The sequence below is a fragment of the Sinocyclocheilus anshuiensis genome, unplaced genomic scaffold, assembly GCF_001515605.1.
Source record: "Sinocyclocheilus anshuiensis isolate Anshui unplaced genomic scaffold, SAMN03320099.WGS_v1.1 scaffold551, whole genome shotgun sequence".
Taxonomy (NCBI): Eukaryota; Metazoa; Chordata; class Actinopteri; order Cypriniformes; family Cyprinidae; genus Sinocyclocheilus; species Sinocyclocheilus anshuiensis.
This window is the reverse complement of record NW_015548222.1, coordinates 58,206-65,033: the sequence shown is the minus strand read 5'-3', so window position 1 is coordinate 65,033 and position 6,828 is coordinate 58,206. Positions and strand designations below refer to the sequence as shown.

General features: G+C 37.4%; 1 protein-coding gene and 1 long non-coding RNA gene across 5 annotated transcripts in view; one reads left to right on the top strand and one right to left on the bottom strand.

Moving 5' to 3' along the window:
* The window catches only part of LOC107654260 (uncharacterized), a 14,117-nt gene extending 13,714 nt beyond the window's left edge, over positions 1-403 (bottom strand). Inside the window, exon 1 of the long non-coding RNA XR_001630317.1 lies at positions 299-403. This is a non-coding gene — a long non-coding RNA (uncharacterized LOC107654260). The remainder of the gene's footprint in view (positions 1-298) is intronic.
* Positions 1-6,828, top strand: part of LOC107654257 (neuronal membrane glycoprotein M6-b-like) — a 68,718-nt gene that overhangs the window by 41,550 nt on the left and 20,340 nt on the right. The window lies entirely within an intron of this gene.

Below are 6,828 nucleotides of genomic sequence, written 5' to 3'. Positions count from 1 at the left end.
TTTATGCATTTAGCAGACGCTTTTATCCAAAGCGACTTACAGTGCATTCAGTGCATTCAGCCTATACATTTTTTACCAGTATTTGTGTTCCCTGGGAATCAAACCCACGACCTTTTGCGCTGCTAACGCAATGCTCTACCTAATTTTGAAACACAAATAATAAATGAGGCTCAGTCATCTATTAACAAACATGCGTGTTTATTTTAGCACTTCCGTCAGTGAACGGAAACACTAAAATAAATTTCAAAGAAATAATACAGTTAAACAAGAAAGAAGCCTAAATAAGAAAGTTAAATACACCCTGTCTACCCGACGTGAGTGGCGCGGCGCGATACGACAAAATACTATAGAACTCATTATAACCAGTGATGCTACACTGGATGTGGCGTGACAAGACATGACAAATCCCTGACAGTCAACTGCCTCGTCCTGTTTATGAGGTACTAACACAGAGTTCAAATGTCCAGTGTAGACAGACTTGGTGCGGCGGTGTCGCATCCGGTGTAGACATGGTTCACTGTTCCTCCGCCAAGCAAGCGGGCGCATTAACTCCTCGTCTGCAAGCGCTCTCTTTGAAATAGGAATTGTTGCCACATTTCTTGTTAACATCTTCCATTTATCACTGTCTCGTTTGTATTTGGCCAGTTTGGAGAAAGCCTCACCAAACCTGACCAGCCACGCGTTTGCGATCATGGGAACTTGAAGACACTTGTACAAATGTGGATGGGTGACATGAATGTAGATGGCTCCAGATCGGCGATGTAGTATTTGGTTTCCCAACAAGGTCCATCGCCCAACACAAAAATAATTTGCTAAATGCAGAATAAACTGTATTTTCCTGCGCACAAACCTGCCAATCTAAAGGAAACGCTGTGTATGGCGTTTGAGGTAATTTGTGAATTAGGCTACAATAGACTTGTAGTCTAAATAAAATTCGTATTATGCTTTTTATAGAGTGTGTGATGTCACGTGCACTATTGCCGGTGGCAGTAGACAACTTGCCACCGTAGTGATGCGGTTGTCACGGCGACCATCACAGCCCTATTTGCACGGTTTGATGTGATAAGAGCTAACCGATCTTTAGACTAAATCACTATTGGTAACGCTATTTATTGTAATGCTTTTTTCCTCAATTGGTCAGAAAAACGTGGCAGGCTTGTTACTTAATTGTTCAGATGACAATATATGGTGAAAATTCTTATTTGGGTCATATATTCCAAGACGTAGGCTAGAATCTGTGATTGCGAAGTACAGTAAATATCCACACCAGTGCGGTGACTGACTGCCACACATACTCCTCAAAACATTAGATTCTTCCGCGCTGGAGCCATGCCGACGCACAACCCACGCAAGGAAGAGAATTCCGCAAACAGCTGCAATTGCAGATTTTCAAACAGATATGGCGACAAAGAGGCAAAACTTACAGACTGCAGCTTTAACTTTTTATTTGTATAGCACTTTTCACACTACATACTGTTTCAAAGCATGCAGCTTTACAGAAAGTGTATTTCAGATTTCTGATTCAACATAATCACATTTGTAACATAACTTGATTTGCAATTTTAGTAAACCAGTGGTTACTTCAAAGTTTGTAAAACTCACAATGAATGAATAGGAAGAAAGTTGTATAAAGGCTTGGAAGAAAACAAAGACAAAGCAGGTAAACTTACAAAATATATTGCTAACGCAATCAAATTAGAAAAAAGATCTTAATCAAACAGTCCATGAGGGAGATGTATTATATTTGTAAAATAAAACTACAACAAAACTACATTTTGTTCATTAAATCAGGTATAAATCTCTTTAAAGTAACAATTGCAGGTTAGAACTTTTTAACAGCAATGATGACAGCTTGTGATCGTAATGATTACAATATAAGGATAATATCTGACAGTTTTGCATGTCAAGCTAAAACTAGCATCATGTAAAGTCTTTGCAAGACAACAGTTGTTGTCCACAGGCCAATTAACACCAAAATAACAGACGCAGACCAACGCAGATGGTCCCCAGTTTATAGTACATCACTTCTCAGACATTCCAACACCCGAAATACGCAGATTCAAATTGTTCAATCGGTGAAAATATGCACCGACCAACGGTAACAGACACCAACAGGGTAACACACTGATCCTAAAAAACCCAATGAACATGTTTCTGTTTGTCTGCATCTGTCGTTGATGCTCTTTAGAACATAGCACCTTAATATTACTGAATTACAGCACAGAAAGTTACAATTACTTTTTAAATCATTCATTACCCTTCTAACATCACAACATGGGTATCATCTTAAATTCCCTAAATAAGACTTTTTTTTGGACATTCATGTGCACAAAACTCGTAAATGCAACTTTTTTGAACTACAGTGCAAAAAGTTGTAACCTGCAGTTGTTACTTTGAAGAGATATTTCTATGTGGTTTAACAAATACAACGTAGTTTTAGTGGTATAGATTAATGTATTTAGGTTGATTCAGTAATATTACATAATATATTTTATTTAAAACCAGTTAATTTAAATGGAACCATTTTTATGTTACAATTTTTTATGCTTGAAATGTAAAAGCTGGCAATATTTGTAACCTCTAGCTCAATGTTATTCAAGCTATAAAATGATAGATCAGTTCTTTGGTCCTTTGTTAGATAAATAAGCATAATTCAGTCTAAAGCTCTTTAGTGATGTGAGTGAATATACAGGCGTACAGTATATAGTCTTTGCACAGGGCGAATATGGGACATTTTGCCAGTGGCAAACATTAAAGGGAAATGTATAATGAGCCATAAGGGCAGAGAGAAATGGCAGGGCTTCAACAGCTTGAACAGATCGGCTGTGTCTCTACCAAAACTGACATTGTGTCAGTGTTTTTCTCACTTGAGAGAGAATTCTTCTCAGAGTGCACAGAAAATTGGCCTACAAATTAATATAGGAAATTATGATCCGCACTCACGAGAACAATCTTCTTTTTTCTTTTATTTTACATTCATTACTGATGGGAAAAGGCACAAACGTTTCGGCTCAAGCCTTCCTCAGTGTGTAAAGCAATTCAATCCCTCCACCCACTTTTCAAATCACTAATTATATTGACGTCATCATTCATTAGCCAATGTTCAATTACCACAATCATTAAATCATTTCCACTTAAACCCTGGACAATTTACATATATATATCCAACACAACACGTCACATCCACTAGTACACCTCACAATATACCCGTGACTAAAACAATAGTTGTTTAGGATCACATATTTATCACCATTATACAAACTTATAGTTTATCCTATCAATCATCAATATCTACTCCACCAATTAACTTTAAATTGTATAACAATGGAAAATTCAATAATTAAGAACAAATTAATATGCCACTCCTAAAAAGGAATGGCCTATAGCAGAAATATGCACACGACCATTTAAATATTCACCAATCCTTAAACAAAGATGTTTGGATTCTTGTTCTACTTTTTTTCACACAATCTCTTGTTAATTAATATGCTTGGGAGGTCAAGGCTTACCCACAAAAGCTTAAATATTAAATTTACATTTAACTGGAAGATTTGAATGCTGTTTGAAGTGCAATTGAATCTTGGAAAGCACTCTTTAAAACAGTTCAAAGCATTGTCTCATTCCAGTGATTTAGATTTTTTATGATTATGTATGTTTCTTTTTCTTCTGTGGAACACAAAACTATACTTAAAAAAAAATATATTGTCCATAAACCGCAAAAAGTGGTGACCTGCAATGATTGCTAGAGATATATCTTCATGATTTAACCCATATAAAGTCGTTTTATATAAATGAATGTATTTAAGTTGACCCTACGCTACTAAACCATATATTTGACTTAAAACCAGTTCATTTAGATGTTACCATTTGTTCAGTGTACAATGAGAGTTGGTGGGGTTGTAGTTTTAGACAAGTCACATTTATTTCTATAGCACTTTATACAATACAGATTGTTCCAAAGCAGCTTCACAGTAATAAACAGAATCAATGATGCAAACTTCATCAAATGAGACAAAATTCAAATTCTGTTGTAAACCAGCACTACAGGAGACAATAGTGTCACTATTCATCTCAGTATTGATTGAGTTCAGTTCAATAACTGTGTAAAGTTCATCAGTGAGTTCACTTCAACTATGAAGCAGCTCTACAGAAGACAGTAGCGTAATTTTTTTTCAGTTCAGTGTTGCTTCGATTCCATTCAATAACTGTCAATGTTGCAAAATTCAATTTTGAAACAAAGATGATCAGACTCTGCTGATTTTCATCATGTGGACAAAACAGTTAAAACATTGAATATTTTGCAGATGTAAGAAAATCAGGGTTGGAACAAAAAATACTTTTTGAATGAACTATTCCAATAAATGTAAAGATTAATAATAGACCAAAGCTTGCAAAACCAATATCTCTGTCCTTCAAGTAATCACAGTTCAGGTCAGGTTTACACATGCACACACACACTCTCTCCCCCAGGCTAGTGAATGAGTGGGAAGCATGTAGAAACCGTAGCATTGCGGAGACAGTCAGATGTGGGTGCACTCAACTGGGTTGTGGGCAGAATGCTGCCATGGCAACCACTTTTCACCAGCCCCCGGGCCAAAAAAATCTGTGTTCATTCTTTCTTTCCTGTCTTCCATCTCTCCGTTTCTCTCACTCTCGGTTTCATTTGAGAAAACCTTGCTAAACTCTCTGGCAGAGGATCTACTGTACTGTTGTGAAAAGAGGTTGTGAGGGGAACACTCACTCTGATCGCTTACCACTGCAGAACATCTCACAGAGGAGCAACAGCCATTCAGAAGCCCTTTAGAAAGTCTGCACCTACATAAACATGTTTTGCAGGGCAGAGGGCCTTTTGTTTTATTTGGAATCAATATTTTGCAGCTTTATCTTTTATTGTAAATCTCATTTGCATTTTGGAAAAAGTGTGTAAAACATAAAGGGGTTATTTTCCCTAATGCAGTATTTCATGTGTTTGATGTATTTGTGTGCTCAAAAAGAGCTAAGCCGTTTTGTAATAATTTATCGATTTATTATTTGACCATCATGTAGAGCCATTCTCAGTTTTAACAGCTGTTGCTGCCTTCTAGCTACATGTATAAATTCATATAACAAATCACAGTTATAGCAGCTGCATCTGGCAGTGGCCGCTGAGGTGGGGGTGGATGAAAGCAATTCCAAACCATTACCCATCTAGGTCTGTTCAACTCATAAAACTCCTGCCTGCCTTTCTCGCTCTCCATCGAAACGCACTGATTCACTGACATCACATAATCTGACCCGATTTACCAAATGCAGCAATGCCAAATGCTAAATAAACATTGGTGCTCACTTTTAGGTCATTTAGTGTTGGATGTGAAGCAGAGATTAAAGCTGACCTGATCTATCATCCTGGACCAGGAACGGTTAACTGTCAGAGCCTCAGATCAATCTGCCTCTTTACTGGTTTTATTGTTAGTCCCAAGAGGCTGATGTCTCTGTGTTTTACAAGATTTTGAACTTGGTATTTGGCATTTTTATACTGCTGACAGCAATGTTTGATAGATGGAATACATTGGTCAAATCAGTTTAAACCTGTTTTGTTCAGTTTGTCTAAAAGCAAATAACACCACTATAGAAAAAAATGTTTAAATAGTGTTTTGGCTTTATGATGTACAGAACAGACTGAAAAGAAAACATTATAACATCTAAATTAACTGGTTTTATTTAGGTCAGAAATATGATTTAATATCACAGAATCAACCTAAACACATTCATTTAAGTTAATTTTATAGGACTTTATATGGCTTTATATGCCACTTTATATGGGTTAAATCATAGAAATATCGTAGAAATATAGTTTTTTAATGTATAACAATAAACATTAAGGCCATCCGTAGTTGTCTTTATTTAGCCTATAGTAAGTAAACTAAATTAAACATTGACTAACAAAATGTTTTTAGTTTAAGTTTTATAATTTTATATAGTCTTATAGCTTATTTAGCTTTTGTTTATGGTGAAATTAAGTTGTAAAAGGGCACAAATTTATTATATTGACCTACATTAAGTAACATTTTGGCTTATGTCTAAAGAACATATTTTAATTAAGAATGGTAGGTCTGTATAATAAATAACCTTTTTGCTTTCTATGAATGTGTGTGTCTTTGGGAAAATAAATATTATTGATTAATATAATCTCAAAATGTAAGGTTTGATCCAAACCATAAATATAAAATGAGAAATAAATTATACAAATTTATAAATTTTGCTGTAACAAAAAGTATCCATTTTTTTAATGTGGAGCTCATTCCATAGAACACACCAGTTCCTCTTCAGGAACTCGAGCTGCGTAGGAGGACGCTTCGGGAATGCCCTTCAGAGTGACCGGCTCTGAATCTCATGTGTAATCAGACCAATAGATGGGCGAGACGTCACGGGCGGGTGATGTAATGCCAGGAAGCTATAAAAGCACGTGCGGTGAGACCAGCGTCAGCTTTTTGTCATTCAGCAAGCACTCTGTATGTGTGTCAGTCCGCTTTCGCCGAGGCGGAGCGGCGGCTGTGCTCGTGGGTTTCGCATATGGATCCGGTGGAGGGAATGTAGACGGGACCTATCTACTTCCTTAACGACCAGATCCAGCGCCCGCTCTCGGGGTTCGGAAGCCCACGCTGCGGTACTTCCCCCCCCGCCCCGGGGAGAGGGCGCAACGCTCTGCCTGTTTTTCTCTGAGGAGATTGATCTTCTCTCAGTTACCGCCCGGAAACGTAGCGGTACTAAGAGGCTTGCTGCCTCTACGGAGGTCTCCAAAGCAGCTAGTACGGTCGACCCCTGCCGGTCCGCCGCTTCAGGGCACCG